General features: G+C 37.0%; 1 long non-coding RNA gene across 1 annotated transcript; it reads right to left on the bottom strand.

Annotated features, from left to right (window-relative positions):
• Positions 1 to 383: 383 nt before the first annotated feature.
• Positions 384 to 2,428, bottom strand: LOC138895190 (uncharacterized). The gene is made up of 2 exons (XR_011409413.1): positions 1,870 to 2,428; positions 384 to 752 (listed from the first exon to the last, which is right to left on the bottom strand). It is a non-coding gene; the product is annotated as an uncharacterized lncRNA (long non-coding RNA).
• Between the last annotated feature and the right edge of the window lie 18,165 nt (positions 2,429 to 20,593).

Here is a 20,593-nt window from a genome sequence, read left to right as displayed (position 1 = left end):
ATTGGGCCACTTATTTTATTTAACAAAAGACAATTTATTGGTTTTAAAGAACGCCCATCTTACTTTCTATTGTCATTGAGCCTACAAATTTTAGCTTATTTGGCCCATGTTGCTTAAGATCCTCGATGACCAAGACAACACAAAATAACAAGTATTCTTCTAAGCCCAAATTGCTTCTTACATTGATGTCCAAACTAAAAATTATTTTTCATAAAAGAAACTTACATGCTAATTATTATCTTTTATCTTCTTAACCAACTATTTCTTAAGGACTAACATAATATTTCTACCCATCTACACCAACATGGCACTAATCAAACTACACTCATTAACAACATAAAAACCACGACTAAATATAAAAACTACAAAAAGAACGGTAATACTTCAATGCTAAAGAGAAGAACTATATTAAGTATAACATTATGTTGACTATAATTCAAAACATCAAAACATTTGAAGCTAGAAGTCTTTCTTAGATAATTATACATGAACCATGAAAGTAACTCACGGAAAAGAGCCCAAACTAAACAAACATGGTTAAAAGTGGGGTCTTTATCTTTTCCTTAAACTAAGTAATCTTAACAGAATATAATTTCAATCATATATATAAAGAAGAAAACGATAATTTAACTAATTTTTAACAGATTTACATGATGATAACACTAATATAATATTCGTCTTGAAACAAAATCAGATCTAATATGTTCCATCAACCAAACCGGGATCAAATTCTTCTTATTATCATCAAGAATCTGCAATATAAGAATTTGAAAGTTACCTAGTTTGTAGAATAATAAAATACAGCAGTGCAGCAACAAAAAAAAACTCAGCAGCAAATACAGTAGAAAAGGGCAGCAACTCAAGTGTTAAGACAACCCAGAAAACTCAATAAAGATGCTTGAAACTGGTAGCTATCAACTTCACAAATTGCCTAAGGGATCTTTCTATTTTTCTCAAGGTTTTTGCACTCAAATAATCCTCACAAAACTCTGAAATTTCAGCTTGTTATATGTATTAAGCTGCTGATTTTTCTCAAAGATATATGTCTTTAAGCAACTCTCCAAGATGTGTCTCAATATAAGATAGAGTGTGTAATAGAGTGTCCTGCTTTTCAGTGAGTAAGGATCCCCATTCTAAGTGTAAGAGAGTCCCTTTTATAGGAGAAAAGCAGCCCTTTCAATAGGCAAATAAAGTTAGATTTTTGGACAGATTTTGGTTCACCAAAAATCTGTCCAAAAGACTGACTTTGTGTGCTAAACACTGTTCAAGGTCTGTCCCAAAGGTGAAAGGACAACCTGAAAATCTGCTGTGTCAGAAGCAAGGAGAAAAAATGTCCTTTCAGCCACCCTACTAGTAAAAGTAAGCTACTATTACCCTATTTTGTGATAAAATAAACTAAACTTTAGATTTTAACCATCAACAACAAACTACTTGCTCAACAAAAATCAAACTTGGACAACTATGAACTGACAAAGCATAGACGAGACTAAAAACGTAATTGAACTAAGTATTCAAACCAACTTGATGGGAATGAATTCGATTTGTGCAAACTAATTACTAAACAAACAACTAAATTAGCAAACTAATGCTCAAAACAGAACGAGCATCTTTAACAATCGGACAACGACTAACAACAACTAAATAATTGACTAACTAAGTGAACGATTTAACTAATACACTAAAGATCATGTTTAAATCAATAACGAATCTAACAAACCACTAAACTAAATAGAGATAACTAATTAAATAAACCTAACTTGAAACTCTAGTTAACAAGAAATAACCAAAATAGAAAAATAAAAAAAAATCAGAAACTAATCTACTAATATAAAAAAAATTAGAAATTAATTAAAGAGATGAGGATTATACCTAACAAGTATGCTTGAAGCCGTTCGAGCCACGAGAAGACGCCAGAGATGCTAAAAGGCGACTACCCGACTCCGAAACGCACGTTTCTTTCGGGTAGATGCTAGAACGAAATGCGTTTCAGCATTTCGCCAAAAGAAACGAGTGTCTTTGAGTCAAAAAATAGCTAAGATGGGGGTTTGGGGCATTTTGGCGGTGGTGAGGCAGTGGAGCCGTGGCGGAGGTGAGGAGCGGGCCGGCGGCGACCGGAATTTTGGGGGTGAAATGGGTAGGAAAGGATAGGTCTCGTGGAGCTCTATCCATTCATGTATGTGTTGTAGGGAGGTGTTGGCCGGAGCTTCAAGAATTTGGACCAAAAAGTGGCGGCTAAAATTTCTTAGATCTAAAATTCAAGGAGTTTGAGGGGTTTTTGAAGGAATTGGTTTGGAGATATGGGAAGAGGAGGTTGTGGAGATTATATGGTGTTAATTTGGAGGTGTTTGGAGGTGGTCCGCCGCCGGTGGGTGATTTCCGGCGGCGGCGGCGGAGAGAAGAGAGAGAAGAGAGAGAGAGAAGAGATAAAGAGTTATGGGGGAAATGAGGGAAATTTTCAGATTTTTGAGGCTTTAAATATCTCTTGAGAGATCAAATATGGACCATTAGATCAAGGGGTGATCAATGGGTGAGATTTGATCTTGGGTCACTTAATGAAACGACGTAGTTTTGAGGCAAAACTACGTCGTTTCGGACCCTTTCAAGGGCAGCCCCCTTATCTTGCACTTTTGGCCACTTTCTCTTTCAAATTTGGCCCAATTTCTTTCTTAATCCTACCTATTAAACTAAATTTACAAAAATAAATAAATTAATTAAGTAACTTATTCAAATGATCCATTAACTAGATTAATTCACCAATTGAATAGTTAGTTATTTCCTAAAATGCACAAATAAAGAAAGAATTATTTTTTGGTATTTTTATGATAGGAAATATGCAATCAAAGACACAAAAATTGGGAAACAAAACACTAATGACTTTAGGAGGTGTTAAAATAGTACAAAATTAGGTATTCACATTCACAAATCCATGTCTATATTCATCATTTATTTCGAATTTAGATGGAAGAAATTGAAATTTTTGTAAAACTTTCCAAAAACGAAAAATTAAGATTTGAAGGTCCATTTGATATCGGAATTGGATAAATTTTGTATGGTTGAACTCGTATCGGAACAGGTGTTCGGATTTTGCGAGTTTTTTCGGAATTTGAGACGTGGTTCCCACTGTCGAATATTTTAATAAATTTTGGATTTTTATCCGAAAAATGTGTAAATTCATATGGAATTAATTCCTATGATAGTATTGAATATATTAAATTGTTTGTGAATAGATCTGAAGCTTTCAGAGGCAAATTTAAAAGGAAAAGTTGTGGTTGAATAATTGATTGGAATTTGCAAAGCGAGGTAAGTGTCGGGGTTAACCTTGACTTGAGGGAATAGAACCCTTAAATTATTTGTTATGTGAATTGCATGTGAACGACGTATAGGCGAGGTGACGAGTGTCTATACGTCGTCAAAATTAATTGTTTGCCTGCTTACTTAAAAAAATCATAAATTATTTTTAATTATCAATTAATTATTATAATAATTATTTATCTCTTATTCTTTGTCAAATATTAATTCTTGAATTCCTACATTAATTGTTACATGCTATTTGAATTATGTGTTTTAATTGTTATTTGACATTTAGCATATTAAATATTAAACTGCCTATTTTCTCCTTGATTTCTATAATAATTTGCTATTTGTCATTGTTTGTTTCATAATTAAATCGTAATTGTTGTATGCTTGTTGTCTTATGATTTTATATTAATTGTTGCATTTATTGGAGAAATTTCTTCTATAAGATTTGATTGAAATGGAAATATTGGATGATCGGGTTGCACGCCGCAACAGACTTGTTAAAAAGTTAATATTAGAGGATCGGGTTGCACGCCGCAACAGTCTTATTAAAAGTCAATATTGGGGGATCGGATTGCACGCCGTAATAGACTTAATGAAAATTCAATATTGTGGGATTAGATTGCACGCCGCAACATAATTATTTAAAAGTCTATATATATACTTGATTGAAATAAATATATGACAGACTTGATTAAAAGGAAAATATTGGGAGAGCGGGTTGCACGCTGCAACATAATTGAATGTGAATATATTGTGAGAGCGGGTTGCACGCTGCAACAGAATTGAATATGAATATATTGTGAGAGCGGGTTGCACGCTGCATCAGAATTGGTTGAAATAATAATGGATTATGACTGCAGGGTTGGCTTCAATTATTATAAATGAGTTACCTGATTTATTTCTATTATTTGTTGATGTTATTAATATTGCGTACAGGTTAAAAGGGGTAACAAAATGGGTGACACTTGCTTGGAATAGCAAGCAATGGTAGCCTTCGTCATCTCGATCTAAGAAAATCATGCGTGAAAGTTCCACAGAGGGTATATATCAGACATAATATCTTTTGACTGCATCTGCATTAATAGTCATGTCTGGTACCCGTCCTTCTTCATCTACCAAGTGCAAGGCCCCCTTTTGGTAACACTTTCTTGATGATGTAGGGTCCTTTCCAGTTTGGGGCGAACTTTCCTTTAGCTTCTACTTGGTGTGGAAGAACGCGTTTCAGAACGAGTTGGCCTACCTCGAAGTGCCTTGGACGCACTTTCTTGTTGTAATCGCGTGCCATTCTTTGCTGGTATAACTGGCCAAAGCACACTGCTGCTAGCCGTTTTTCATCAATCAGCATTAGTTGTTCTAATCGGGTCTTTACCCATTCTGCATCTTCAATCTCCGACTCCATAATGATCCGAAGAGAGGGAATTTCGACTTCAGCCGGTATTACGGCTTCCGTCCCATATACCAACAGATAAGGAGTTGCACCAACAGATATGCGAGCAGTCGTGCGGTATCCCAAAATAGCAAAAGGTAACTTTTCATGCCATTGTCTCGAACCTTGGATCATTTTCCTAAGAATCTTCTTGATGTTCTTGTTCGCCGCTTCAACGGCTCCATTGGATTTTGGCCGGTAAGGGGTAGAATGGCGATGCATAATTTTAAATTTCTCGCATACCTCCTTCATCAAATGACTATTGAGATTGGCTGCATTGTTAGTTGTAATGGTATTTGGGATACCTAAGCGGCAGATGATGTTGGAATGAACAAAGTCTACCACTGCTTTCTTGGTGACTGCTTTGAAAGTGACGGCCTCTACCCACTTGGTGAAGTAATCAATTCCAACCAAAATGAATCTATGCCCATTTGAAGCCTTTGGCTCTATTGGCCCAATAACATCCATTCCCCAAGCAACGAAAGGCCAAGGAGAGGACATGGGATACAACTCCGAAGGTGGCGAGTGAATCAGGTCACTATGAATCTGGCATTGGTGACACTTGCGAACAAAACTGAAGCAATCTCGCTCCATTGTAAGACAATAATCCCCTGCCCGTAGAATCTTCTTCGCCAAAACATATCCATTCATGTGAGGTTCGCATAACCCCGAATGCACTTCACTCATGATCCGCTCAGCTTCTGTGGCATCTACGCATCTCAACAAGTTCAAATCTGGGGTCCTTTTGTACAAAATTTCCCCATTCAGGAAGAAGCCGCTGGCAAGCTACCTTATAGTTCTTTTTTGATCTCCCTTGGCATTCTCTGGTTTTTTGTTCAGTGTGAATGCTTATCTTTGTTTCTCTGACTTCTTCATGACCTCCGATATTAATTGGCTCAGTTTCATTGAGGTTGGGCCTAGGCTTGTTTTCAAATTATTCCAGCTCTCTTTTTATTTCATCAAAAACCTTATCTTCATCATATTCGACCTCTTGATGAATTATTTTGAAATTAGATAGCTTTTTGAGATCTGGGCGTGAATTCCGCATGCATGTCATGTTATTAAAGCCGGCATTAACAAAACTGAAATGGAAATAAAATGGCAGGAATTAGGAAAAGGAAAAGATACAAAATTTAATATGAAACTGAACTGCATTTCATTGAATTTGAAAGGATAGAAGGGTTAACGTCAAAATAAAACAATCATACTAAGATATTTGGATTACAACCCTGAAAGTAACCCAAAGTACCAAAGAAAGAAGCTGTAAAAGTCAACTACCAAGACTCCTTCCTTTTGGGGAGAGGAGTTGCTTCCCAGTTATTGAGCATGGTGCCTGGGCCAATTAGTTGCATATCAGCACGACTAGTGCCTTCACCAGCCTGGATCATATTCACTTTAGAAAACATCTGCCTGAGGCCATGGCAAATTTCATCAATGTTTGCATGCGCCAGAATTTTGACCCTGTTTGAATCGTGGCTCGACAAAAGTATAGAAAATGTGAGGGATAGGTTGCTGCAAGACCCACCCATGCTTTTTGCGGTGCTTGGCTTTGTCTTCGTCTGCTTGTGTTGGCCTGAAGCCTAAACCAAAAGTACCCATGTTACTGAACGGAGAAATGGGTTTTGAAATTCCTTATAATGATGCCCCCAAACCTTTTCTTGGCTCATAACCTTGTCTCATCATAAGTGCAACCACCATTACAGATGTGGCGGAGAGACGTGGATGTAGAATGGGTTTTCCTTCCTCAACATGGTCCACAACAACTACTTTGAAAGCCTGATAGACAATAGACTCGCATCCTTCCTTGGCCTCAATACATGGGATTAACGGGTCTTTATAAATGGATGACTCGTCTTCTCCGTGAACAATAATTTATTACCTGTCGTGCTCAAATTTGAGCATCTGATGCAAGGTGGATGGCACAGCTCGGGCCGTATGGATCCATGGCCTTCCAAGAAGAAAGTTATAAGAAGTTTCCATGTCCACTACTTGGAAGACAATTTCAAAATCAACAGGCCCAGTCGTCATGGTGAGGTTGATCTCCCCAATGGTATCTTTCGCTGAGCCATTAAAAGCCCGGATGCGAACATTACTGGGTCGGATCCTGTCTGTATTGATCTTCATGCTTTGTAAGGTAGAAAGAGGGCATACATCTACACTCAAGCCTCCATCAACCGTGACTCACTTCACATAATGCCTCTCACATTTGACAATCAGGTGCAAAGCCCTATTGTGACCGGCTCCCTCCTCAAGAAGTTCATCATCAATAAAGGAAATTCTGTTTACCTCAAAAAATCTATTGGCCATTTTCTCTAACTGATTCATGCTGGTATTCTTTGAGACATGTGCCTCGTTCAGGATTTTGATTAGTACACGGGCATGCTCTCCTAAGTGTATGAGCAGAGATAACAGAGAGATTTGGGCAGGAGTCTTTCTCAGCTGGTCGATGATTGAGTAATCCTGAACTTTCATCTTTTTCAAAAACTCCTCCGCCTCTTCTTCAGTGACCGGTTTCTTTATTGGCATTTGGCCTTCTCTGATTTGCTTAGCCTTCCTCAACTCTTCTGGAGAGTAACACCTCCCTGATCGAGTCAAACCTCCAGTTTCCCCCACTTCTTCTATGATTTCCTTGCCTTTGTAGGTTACTACAGTTTTGTTGTAGTTCCAAGGGATGGTTTTCGTATTTGTTACACGGGGTTGTGTGGCAGGCTTGATTATGATCGGTTCTATTATACCCGTCGTATCGCCCTGATTCTCCTTTGTGATAGGGTGACCTCCAAGGACGTATAACTTTGGGCTTGAAACATTGGAGCGAACTTCCAACCTCAAGATTTTTGGAATAAATAAAGTTGCCCTCTCTGAGCTCTAGGCGCCTTTCACAACCAATGGTGCATCTAGGCTTGGACTTACTTCCAGTTTGGTTCCCTCTTGAATCGTTACCACTGTCATTTCTACTCGACCAACCGGCTTGTATTCATGATCTCGGCCAAATATTCCCACAAAATGAACATCATTGTGTACTGGTAACGGGTTATTGGTCACATTAGGAGGGTCCTCACCATTCGTGACTACAATCAATTTTTCAACAATGAGTCTTTCTATGGCTCTTTTCAGGGTCCAACAGTCATCAGTGCTATGCCCCGGAGCACCCGAATGATATTCACATCTAGCATTTGCTTGAAATCCATGTGAATCGGGATGCATATGGTGGGGAGCGATGGGTCCAATCATGCCTATCTGCTTCAACTTCTGGAACAGACTAGAGTATGACTCCGCCAATGGAGTAAATATTTCCATCGGCCTCTGCTCTCGACCATAATCCTGCCTAGGATGAGCATTGTAGGGTGCCCGAAAATTTTGCTGCTGAGATCGGGGTAATCTTGGAGCTGGTGCCCGTACCTGTTGATTGGGAGGACAAGAATATTATTGAGAATTAAACACTGTATATTGTGGCGGTCCCACAGAGTACTGAGGAATTGGCGGGGGATAGTAATGTTGAGGGTAGCTGGATTGCCCCTGCTGAATTTGCACATAAGGGTGCGATGCCCCTCTTTGAACTTCCCTGGATCCCGAAGTCATCATTGATCTTTCATCTCTCTTCTTTTTATTTGCCAAACTTCCCGACCCATTTTGGATAGCTTGGGTGGTGGCTTTGAGAGCAGCTTGACTTACAATTCTGCCAGTCTTGAGGCCATTTTCGACCATTTCTCCTATTTTGATCGCTTCCGCAAAAGGTCTACCCATTGCGGACATCATGTTCTGAAAGTAATCAGGCTCTTGGGCCTCCAAAAAAACAGTGATCAACTCGTGGTTATCCATGGGTGGCTTAACTCTAGATGCTTGCTCCCTCCACTTGATCACATACTCCCTAAAGCTTTCAGTCGGCTTTTTCTTCATATTGGATAGGGAATTGCGATCCGGCGCAATATCTATGTTGTATTGAAATTGTTTGACGAAGGCTTGGGCCATGTCGTCCCAGACATACCAGTGAGAGATATCTTGGTCAATGAACCATTCGGAGGCTACCCCCACAAGACTTTCTACAAAATAAGCCATCAGCAATTTTTCTTTTCCACCTGCACCCCTCAGCTGGTTGCAACACCTTTTCAAATGGGCGATAGGGTCACCGTGTCCATCATATTTCTCAAATTTTGGGGTCTTGAACCCTGGTGGCAAATGGATGTGAGGGAACATGCATAAATCACTGAACGAAACACTTTTGTGACCCCCTAGTCCATGTATGTTCTTTATGTTCTGTTCAAGACTTTTCATTTTCCTGGGCATCTCATCCGGCTCAACCGTCTTGGCAGGCTTTTCATTTTCCACTGGTGACTCGCACTGAGGAGTCTGATTATATGGAGCCGAGACCCCGAAAGCCATATTTGGAGAGTAGTATTGGCCATCATAAGCATGAAATGGTGGCTCGTTGATTGGCCTCGTCATAGGAGGTGGAGGCGGGATTGTGTATGCCGGTGCGCCAGACACGACTAGAGGAGTGTTCCTGACCGGTGCGACTGGAGGTCGCACATTAGAGGTACCAGGAGCAACGTGGAGGCTGTAGTTTGGCACATACCCTGGTGGTAGGATGTGGTCGCTCGTTGTATGGAGCGGTGGTTGAGCAGCCAGAGGTACGGTGGAAGTTCCCTCTGAGGGACCACGGGGTGGAGGCTGACTAGACACCCAAGCTTGATATACATCAAACAATTGCTGTCTCAATTTTCTTATTTCCTCCGACTCTTGTTCAACTGATTGACCCTGGGGGTCGTCACTGATCAGCTCGATCTCATCATCGTTGGCCATTACTACTGCTCCCTTAGATCTAGTGAAGTAATGGTGTGTTGCCAGTTTCACCACAAACCAACCACCTTAAGCTTACTACGTAAGAGACAACAAACGTGTTAGGGTTAAGCATTTTATAGATATGAATCGCACATAATGTGCCATGCTCCTATCATTGACACTGTTTCTAAAATATTTTTGGAGGCTTCATGTTTCATTCCGGCTTATGAGGTAGCTTCTTATTGATGCTCTTATTTTCTTCTTCTTTTGTTTTTTTTCACTTACGCCTCATTTTAATCCCTCATCTTAGAATCATTGAAATATATTTTGATCGAACCTTTTGTGGGTTGCCTACGTATCATGTCGCCGCATGAATCGGATAATTACGTAGTTTACGGAGATTAGGAATAAAATAAATAAACTAACTTTTTTTTTCTTTATTTTATTTTCATATACAAAACAGACCACAAAAGCTCCTAACAAGGAAAATATTTTGAATTTTTCTTTATTTTGGATTTTGTTTTTAAAAGAAAACTTCTAAACAAAGATTTTTTTTATTTTGCTTTTTTTTTTTGGAATCTTCGAAAGAAAGATTTTTTAGAAAATAAAGAAAATATTTTTGATTTTTATTTTTTTGTAAATTTAAAAAGACAGAATTTTTTTTTTTTTGGATTATGATTTTTATTTTATTTTTTTATTTTTGGAGAAAGACTTTTTTCAACGAAGAAAATATTTTTGGATTTTTAGATTTGACATCTCAAATAAAGACTTCTAAAGAAGGAATTAATGAAAAAATATTTTTTTGGAATTTTAAAAATTAGGAGCCGGAACCGATGAGGTTTGCCTACGTATCTCACATCCGGTGAGAATCAGACCCGCGTAGTTCGGTCAAAGACGACTATGTTCTTCTTTTTTTTTTTTATGAAAGTTAATCTTTAAAAACCATATGCACTAGACCACATCATTGTTTTTTCTCTGTTCGTTCAACTGATTTATGCTAAAGTCGGTCGACATGAAAGCCTCCCAAATAATACAACAAGTAGCACATAACATGACATAATGGTCTCAACAAAACCTGTCCTAAAATAGAACTCGGCCCCTGCATCGAGCGATGCTAAGTCAAATGCACATGATGCAAATAAAGCGTTGCCTACTAGGGATATTCATTGCTTGTGGCTTGCTCTTCTAAGTTTGTAAATTCTAAAGGAGATGGTATCTAGACCTGGCTTACCCGGGCGGACAACCCGAGCCGAGGAGCGTCAAGCGTCACCAGTAGTAGAACAACATTGGCTAGCTAACGACTCTCCCGCCTAAACACGTGTGACTAAATCCTTCACCAGAAGCTGGTAAGCTAACTGGCTTTATCTCAAGATAGAAATTTTGTAATGCTGGTAGGCAAACATAACATAACTAATTATCAGAAGACTCAGAGGGATGTGAGAGAAGATACAATTTATATGTACAGTTCAACAATATCAAAACGGTAAAAACTCGACAAGTAACACATTAGGCCCAAATAAATCACAATATATACAAAAATTAATAAAGCCAAATAAAGTCAATGTACAAACTCGAATTCTTGAAGTCCCCAGCAGAGTCGTCAGAGCTGTCATACCCCCTTTTCTACCCCCAAAAAGATATTAATGTGGATTAAAGGGTTTTTCCAATTAAAGTGAAAAAATTGAGTAGGGTTTATTTTATTTACAGAGTCGCCACTTGGAATTGATTTTGTTGGTGTTCCAAGTCACCTTTTATTTAAATCCCTAATCAAAGGAAGATTTGACTCTATTATTATTGGTCTGCGAAAATAAAGTCCGGGTAAGGAATTATGTTAATCGGGGGGAAGGTGTAAGGCATTTCTCGAATCCCGTGGTTCTAGCACGGTCACTTTTATTGACTAAAATTTGGCTTAAATTATTTTTGGATAAAGTGTGTATTATTTGCCTTAAGTTACTATTGTCTAGTACCGCTTAATAATTAATAATTTTGGCCTAGGAGCGTGCAAGCACACAAAGTCCTTATTTGATTATATGTATTAAAACAAAGAACGTGTCGGTACACATGGTTTAAATACAATTAATATTAAAAAGTCAAGGAGTGGGAATGCACACATGATTACTTTATTAAAAATAAATATCGACCAAGGACCGTGTATGAACACATGGTCTACATCTCAAACGTGCCTAAAATTGCCTATCGCTTAAATTAATTAAAAAGCGCTTCTTTTTTATTTATTACTTGTTCGACTGAAAAAAAATATTATTATTAAAAATAATTTTCACTAATGCAAGACATTAAACCCGGGTAAGGTTATGTTAAACTTTCATGGTATTGGGCCACTTATTTTAGTTAACAAAAGACAATTTATTGGTTTTAAAGAAAATGCCCATCTTACTTTCTATTGTCATTGGGCCTATAAATTTTAGCTTATTTGGCCCATGTTGCTTAAGAGCCTCGATGACCAAGACAACACAAAATAACAAGTATTCTTCTAAGCCCAAATTGCTTCTTACATTGATGTCCAAACTAAAAATTATTTTTCATAAAAGAAACTTACATGCTAATTATTATCTTTTATCTTCTTAACCAACTATTTCTTAAGGACTAACATAATATTTCTACTCATCTACACCAACATGGCACTAATCAAACTACACTCATTAACAACATAAAAACCACGACTAAATATAAAAACTACAAAAAAACGGTAATACTTCAATGCTAAAGAGAAGAACTATATTAAGTATAACATTATGTTGACTATAATTCAAAACATCAAAACATTTGAAGCTAGAAGTCTTTCTTAGATAATTATACATGAACCATGAAAGTAACTCACGGAAAAGAGCCCAAACTAAACAAACATAGTTAAAAGTGGGGTCTTTATCTTTTTCTTAAACTAAGTAATCTTAACAGAATGCAATTTCAATCACATATATAAAGAAGAAAACGATAATTTAACTAATTTTTAACAGATTTACATGATGATAACACTAATATAACATTCGTCTTGAAACAAAATTAGATCTAATATGTTCCATCAACCAAACCAGGATCAAATCCTTCTTATTATCATCAAGAATCTGCAATATAAGTATTTGAAAGTTACCTGGTTTGTAGAATAATAAAATATAGCAGTGCAGCAACAAAAAAAAACTCAGCAGCAAATACAGTAGAAAAGGGCAGCAACTCAAGTGTTAAGACAACCCAGAAAACTCAACAAAGATGCTTGAAACTGGTAGCTATCAACTTCACAAATTGCCTAAGGGACCTTTCTATTTTTCTCAAGGTTTTTGCACTCAAATAACCTCACAAAACTCTGAAATTTCAGCTTGTTATATGTATTAAGCTGCTGATTTTTCTCAAAGATATATGTCTTTAAGCAACTCTCCAAGATGTGTCTCAGTATAAGATAGAGTGTGTAATAGAGTGTCCTGCTTTTTAGTGAGTAAGGATCCCCATTCTAAGTGTAAGAGAGTCCCTTTTATAGGAGAAAAGCAGCCCTTTCAATAGGCAAATAAAGTTAGATTTTTGGACAGATTTTGGTTCACCAAAAATCTGTCCAAAAGACTGACTTTGTGTGCTAAACACTGTTCAAGGTCAGTCCCAAAGGTGAAAGGACAACCTGAAAGTTTGCTGTGTCAGAAGCAAGGAGAAAAAATGTCCTTTCAGCCACCCTACTAGTAAAAGTAAGCTACTATTACCCTATTTTGTGATAAAATAAACTAAATTTTAGATTTTAACCATCAACAACAAACTACTTGCTCAACACAAATCAAACTTGGACAACTATGAACTAACAAAGCATAGATGAGACTAAAAACGTAATTGAACTAAGTATTCAAACCAACTTGATGGGAATGAATTCGATTTGTGCAAACTAATTACTAAACAAACAACTAAATTCACAAACTAATGCTCAAAACAGAACGAGCATCGTTAACAATCGGACAACGACTAACAACGACTAAATAATTGACTAACTAAGTGAACGATTTAACTAATACACTAAAGATCATGTTTAAATCAATAACGAATCTAACAAACCACTAAACTAAATAGAGATAACTAATTAAATAAGCCTAACTTGAAACTCTAATTAACAAAAAATAACCAAAACAGAAAAATAAAAAAAAATCAGAAACTAATCTACTAATATAAAAAAAAATTAGAAATTAATTAAAGAGATGACGATTATACCTAACAAGTATGCTTGAAGCCGTTCGAGCCACGAGAAGACGCCGTAGATGCTAAAAGGAGACTACCCGACTCCGAAACGTACGTTTCTTTCGGGTAGATGCTAGAACAAAATGCGTTTCAGCATCTCGCCAAAAGAAACGAGTGTCTTTGAGTCGAAAAATAGCTAAGATGGGGGTTCAGGGCATTTTGGCGGTGGTGAGGCAGTGGACCCGTGGCAGCGGTGAGGAGCGGGCCGGCGGTGACGGGGATTTTGGGGGTGAAATGGGTAGGAAAAGATAGGTCTCGTGGAGCTCTATCCATTTATGTATGTGTTGTACGGTGGTGTTGGCCGGAGCTTCAAGAATTTGGACCAAAAAGTGGCGGCTAAAGTTTCTTAGATCTAAAATTCAAGGAGTTTGAGGGTTTTTTTGAAGGAATTGGTTTGGAGATATGGGAAGAGGAGGTTGTGGAGATTATATGGTGTTAATTTGGAGGTGGTCCGCCGCCGGTGGGTGATTTCCGGCGGCGGCGGCTGAGAGAAGAGAGAGAAGAGAGAGAGAGAAGAGAGAAAGAGTTATGGGGGAAATGAGGGAATTTTTCAGATTTTTGAGGCTTTAAATATCTCTTGAGAGATCAAATATGGACCATTAGATCAAGGGGTGATCAATGGGTGAGATTTGATCTTGGGTCACTTAATGAAACGACGTAGTTTTGAGGCAAAACTACGTCGTTTCGGACCCTTTCAAGGGCAGCCCCCTTATCTTGTACTTTTGGCCACTTTCTCTTTCAAATTTGGCCCAATTTCTTTCTTAATCCTACCTATTAAACTAAATTTATAAAAACAAATAAATTAATTAATTAAGTAACTTATTCAAATAATCAATTAACTAGATTAATTCACCAATTGAATAGTTAGTTAATTCCTAAAATACACAAATAAAGAAAGAACTATTTTTTGGTATTTTTATGATAGGAAATATGCAATCAAAGACACAAAAATTAGGAAACAAAATACTAATGACTTTAGGAGGTGTTAAAATAGTACAAAAATTAGGTATTCACATTCACAAATCCATGTCTATATTCATCATTTATTTCGGATTTAGATGGAAGAAATTGGAATTTTTGTAAAACTTTTCAAAAACGAAAAATTAAGATTTGAAGGTCCATTTGATATCGGAATTGGATAAATTTTGTATGGTTGAACTCGTATCGGAATGGGTGTTCGGATTTCGCGAGTTTTTCCGGAATTTGAGACGTGGTTCCCACTATCGAATATTTTAATAAATTTTGGATTTTTATCCGAAAAATGTGTAAATTCATATGGAATTAATTCCTATGATAGTATTGAATATATTAAATTGTTTGTGAATAGATTTGAAGCTTTCAGAGGCAAATTTAAAAGGAAAAGTTGTGGTTGAATAATTGATTGGAATTTGTAAAGCGAGGTAAGTGTCGGAGTTAACCTTGACTTGAGGGAATAAAACCCTTAAATTATTTATTATGTGAATTGCATGTGAACGACGTATAGGCGAGGTGACGAGTGTCTATACGTCGTCAAAATTAATTGTTTGCCTGCTTACTTAAAAAAATTATAAATTATTTTTAATCATCAATTAATTATTATAATAATTGTTTATCTCTTATTCTTTGTCAAATATTAATTCTTGAATTCCTACATTAATTGTTACATGCTATTTGAATTATGTGTTTTAATTGTTATTTGACATTTAGCATATTAAATATTAAACTGCCTATTTTCTCTCTGATTTCTATAATAATTTGCTATTTGTCATTGTTTGTTTCATAATTAAATCATAATTGTTGTATGCTTGTTGTCTTATGATTTTATATTAATTGTTATATTTATTGGGGAAATTTCTTCTATAAGAAATGATTGAAATAGAAATATTGGAGGATCGGGTTGCACGCCGCAACAGACTTATTAAAAGTTAATATTGGAGGTTCGGGTTGCACGCCATAATAGACTTGTTAAAAAGTTAATATTAGAGGATCGGGTTGCACGCCGCAACAGTCTTATTAAAAGTCAATATTGGGGGATCGGATTGCACGCCGCAATTAGACTTAATGAAAAGTCAATATTGGGGGATCAGATTGCACGCCGCAACAGACTTATTTAAAAGTCTATATATATACTTGATTGAAATAAATATTTGACAGACTTGATTAAAAGAAAAATATTGGGAGAGCGGGTTGTACCCTGCAACAGAATTGAATGTGAATATATTGTGAGAGCGGGTTGCACGCTACAACAGAATTGAATGTGAATATATTGTGAGAGTGGGTTGCACGCTGCAACAGAATTGGTTGAAATAATAATGGATTATGACTGCTGGGTTGGCTTCAATTATTATAAATGAGTTACTTGATTTATTTCTATTATTTGTTGATATTATTAATATTGCGTACAGGTTAATGTAAGTGAACCGCCTTAGCCTCGTCACTAATTCGTCGAGGTTAGGCTCAGCACTTACCAGTACATGAGGTCGGTTGTACTGATACTACACTCTGCACTTCTTATGCAGATTTCGGAGTTGGTCCCAGCGGTTGCCATAGACTTGCTCGGATTTCAGCTATTCGCAGGAGACTTGAGGTATAACTGCATGGCGTCTGCAATTCTGAAGTCCCCGTCTATTTTACTTTAGCTGTGTGTTTATTTCTAGACAGCTTATTTTATTCAGACCTTTATTTGTATTTATTCTAGAAGCTCGTGCACTTGTGACACCAATTATGGGATGGTATTTAGACACCGTTATTTTTGTGAATTATTTCACTATATTTCAAACTTTGCTTCCGCTTTTGTTTCTTTGATTATTAATAATTTAAAATTATTTAAAAATTGGTTAATATTATTCTAACGTTGGCTTGCCTAGCAAGTGAAATGTTAGGCGCCATCACAGTCTGAAGGAGGGAAATTCGGGTCGTGACACTGCGATAGGCGCAGATGCGATCTTGTAGCCGCAGGGGCGGAAGCTGGGATTTTAAGTGGAATGCGCATCTGCGATAGATTTTCCGCAAGTGCAGCGTCGCAGATGCGACGGTGGGTCCGCAGATGCGAAAAATTTGAGCAGAAGATTTAAAAGTAAGGGTTCGCGATTTTTGTCTTATTTCACCATTTGAGACTCGGACTTAGGCGATTTTCGAGGGGATTATTGAGGTAAGCTTCTTGTACTCGTTTTTAATCATAAATCTTGATTCCCCACTGATTTTCCCACCTAATTAGCGACATTTTGAAGTGCAATTTGGGGGTTTAGGACTTGAAAATTGGAGAGTGGATTTTGGAGATTTGGAGGACCAAATGGGGTCGGATTTTGATGAATTTAGTATGGTTAGACTCGTGAGAGGATGAGTGTTCATATTTTGTGACTTTTGTCAAATTTCGAGGCGTGGGCCCGGGGGCTGGGTTGAGCCTATTTCAGATTTTGGCTTACAATTTTATATTTTTCTTGTGGAATTGATTCTTTTAGCCTATATTAATTATACAGTACTGCTTGTGGCTAGATTCGGGGAATTCGGAGATTGATTTGAGGGGCAAAGGCATTGCGGAGTAAGATTTTGCGCGGTTTGAGGTAAGTAACAGTTTTAAATCTGGTCCTGAGGGTATGATACCCCAGATTATTCGATTATGTGAGTATTTTGGAGGTGACGCACATGCTATGTGACGGGCGTGTGGGTGTGCACTATAGGAATTGGGACTTGTCCCATTCCGTGAAGCTGTAAAGTTGAATAACTTGTTGCTAGCTATATGCTTTCCCTGTGTTAAAGAAATTTGACTGCAAATTATAATAGAAATCATGCTTAGACTATGTGATGGTACTGTTGGGACCCGCAGAAGTCACGTACTTGTTGAATTACTTGCTAATTGTTATCTTGTACCCAGTTATGATTTTACTTGCGTATCATATCTCAGCCTCTTCTTGATTCTTGTTGATACACTATGTTACCTTTGTTTGGGCCGATCTTTGTGATTTCTGAGAGCCCGAGAGACTAGAGAGGTTGATGAATGAGTGAGGCCGAGGGCCTGTCTGTGAGGTATTGATACTATGGCACATGAGTTGTCCGTGCAGCACGTGAGTTGTCTGTGCAGCACGTGAGTTGTCCGTGCGGATCCACATATTGATATTATAGCACGTGAGTTGTCCGTGCAGCACGTGAGTTGCCCGTACGGATATAGCACTTGGGCTGAAAGGAGCCCCTCCGGAGTTTGCACACCCCGAATGAGCGCAGGTACCTATTGAGTGTGAGTACTGAGGGCTGAAAGCCGAGTGATTTGAGTTGTTGTGATGAGTTGGGTGACTGTTGCCCTGAGAGGTTGTACTTGCTTTTTTTCAATTGTTGATGCACTTAGTTGCTATCTGTCATTGTTGTGAAATTTCTAAAAGATTCTATATCTGGATTACCTAAACTTTAACTGTATAAAATTGATTGGACTTAAACTGTCAGATGTGAAAGCATGTCTATTCTTTGCTGGAATTATTGAAAATAAAATGTTATTGTATAGCTCGTCACTGCTTTTCAGTTCCTTATTTATTTCTGTTACTTGCTGAGTTGGTTGTACTCATACTACACCCTGCACTTCATGTGTAGATCCAGATGTGTTTTATCACGGAGGTCGTTGAGTTCGTACGCGATCGAGTACCGGAGATAACAAGGTAGCTGCTGGCGTCCGCAGACCTTGTCGCTCCTACTATATTTTCTTTCTTTTCTGTATTGATACTTAGACACCATTTTTATTAGACTGAATATCTAGATGCTCATGACTTGGTGACACCCCAATGTTTGGGGTTATCTTTCTGTATTTTATTTTGAATTCAACTCCGATTTTTTTGTAAAAATTTCTGGTATGAAAATGCTTTGAATTATCTTTCTTATGAAATATTGAAGTACTTTTCAGGTCGGCTTGCCTAGTATCATCGATATGCGCCATCACGATAGGTTAGAGTTTTGGGTCGTAACATTCTAGTTCTTAGTACAAATACTGTATTCTTGAGTCTACAAGTGTCACAAAAGATAGGAAGAGTTAGAACACAAAAAAATAGTTGTGTCAACATTACAAAAATTATTGTTGTTGTACATCGTTGATGGTGAACGTACTAAAACCATCATTACTGTAATCATTTATCAAAGATCTAAGAGAATACCTTGTGACTCAAGGGAACTGGATGTAGATACCACACCGGTACTGAACTAGTATAAAAATTGATGTGCTTTCTTTACCTTTCTGTTCATTTGGTTCATTACTACTGAAATTATTTATTGTACAAAGTTTAGTCGACTAAACTTACACTTAGTCAACTAAGATTTTTAAATCGGTTACAATTCACTCCCTCTTGTACTTTTAAATTTAAGGGGAGTTCTGCGTATTTGATGAAATTGTATTACGATCATGAACACAACTCACTGGATCTTAAATTCATCTCTGTATGTATACAAGACGACAAATGTAACGATTTTCGAAGCCTCTCCTTCGTAGATATAGGCTCATTAAATTAAAGTTTATTATATATATGTAATATTAATTTAGTCGTAGACGCATAAGAATGTAGTAGTGTGTCCTGCCATATATGAATATGATCCACATTTTCATACTTGATTAAAAGTAGTTTGCGCTATGATTTTACAGGTGCTGCATTTTAGTGCTTGGTTGAAACTATATATAGGGGTGTTCAATGTGTCATTTTCACTTGAAAGGGATCAAATCTAGCTAGTATCCTACAAATGCGGACGACGGAAATCATGAAAAGTACACAACCCAACCTTTACAAAAGTAACCCACTTGACAAAGTTCATAATAAATTTTAAAAAGAAAATCAACTTGCTTGTTTTGTTTTAGATTGTAAATAATTTCCCACTTGTGGAAGAAAGGAAAGAAAAAGAAAAAGCCATCATACAGGGGGAGTTGCATCTAGGGCTGTGCATGGATCGGATCAGATCGGATTTAGCACATTACGGATTCAAATTTCGGATTTCGGATTCTACAAAATACAATACGAATTTGATCCGAATTAATATCGGATCGGATCGGATTTGAAAGTTTGGATCGGATCGGATTTGAAAGTTTGGATCAGATCGAATTTTTAAATTTCGGATCGGATTATTATGCCTCAAAGTTGCAAACTCATATGTATATTTTCTTTGTAAAAGAGGCAATACAGTAAGAAAAATTCATGTTTATGCAATTATGAGAGTACTATGGTGCCAATATAGCTAAATCCAATAATCTTAAAGGTAATAACTTGGAGGAAGATGTAAAGGAAGTACTGACTATCCGAAATTAAAGTTTAATATTTATACATGTCCTAATAATTTCGAATTTCGGATCGGGTTACAATTATACAAATCCGAATCCGATCCGAATATCCAAAATTTTAATAAATACAATTCGAAATCCGATCCAAATATTCAAAATCCTAAATCCAAAATACGAAATTGTACGAATCGGTTCGAATTTCGGATATCCGATCCAAATGATCATCCCTAGTTGCATCCGTCATATCTCTGCTTCCGTGGTCAACGTTGAAGGCTATTTATACTGTGTTAATAAATATATTATTTGTGAGATGAGACAAAGACATAACCGGTTAGCTAAGAATATATCAAGTATAACCGTGGGAGAGATCAAAAGTCAATTAATTAATGACTCTTTTTATGCCAAACCTTACCATAAATTTTATTTAAAAGGACCATCTAAATTGCTTTAACTATTTGCAAGGTCCTAAATATATTTCACAATCACATTAAAAATGTCTCTAATAATTACTAGAAATTTTGTAAGTTAATAATTGTTAAGATAAAATAATTGTGATATCAAAATCAAGATGATCACATGATTGTACAAATAATTTTTATTCTATAATTATATAAAATTTAAACTTTTTTTGCAGAGTG

The sequence above is a fragment of the Nicotiana tomentosiformis genome, chromosome 7 (assembly GCF_000390325.3).
Source record: "Nicotiana tomentosiformis chromosome 7, ASM39032v3, whole genome shotgun sequence".
Lineage (NCBI taxonomy): Eukaryota > Viridiplantae > Streptophyta > Magnoliopsida > Solanales > Solanaceae > Nicotiana > Nicotiana tomentosiformis.
Note: the sequence above shows the minus strand (reverse complement) of the source record. Positions and strands in the feature narration are given on the sequence as shown.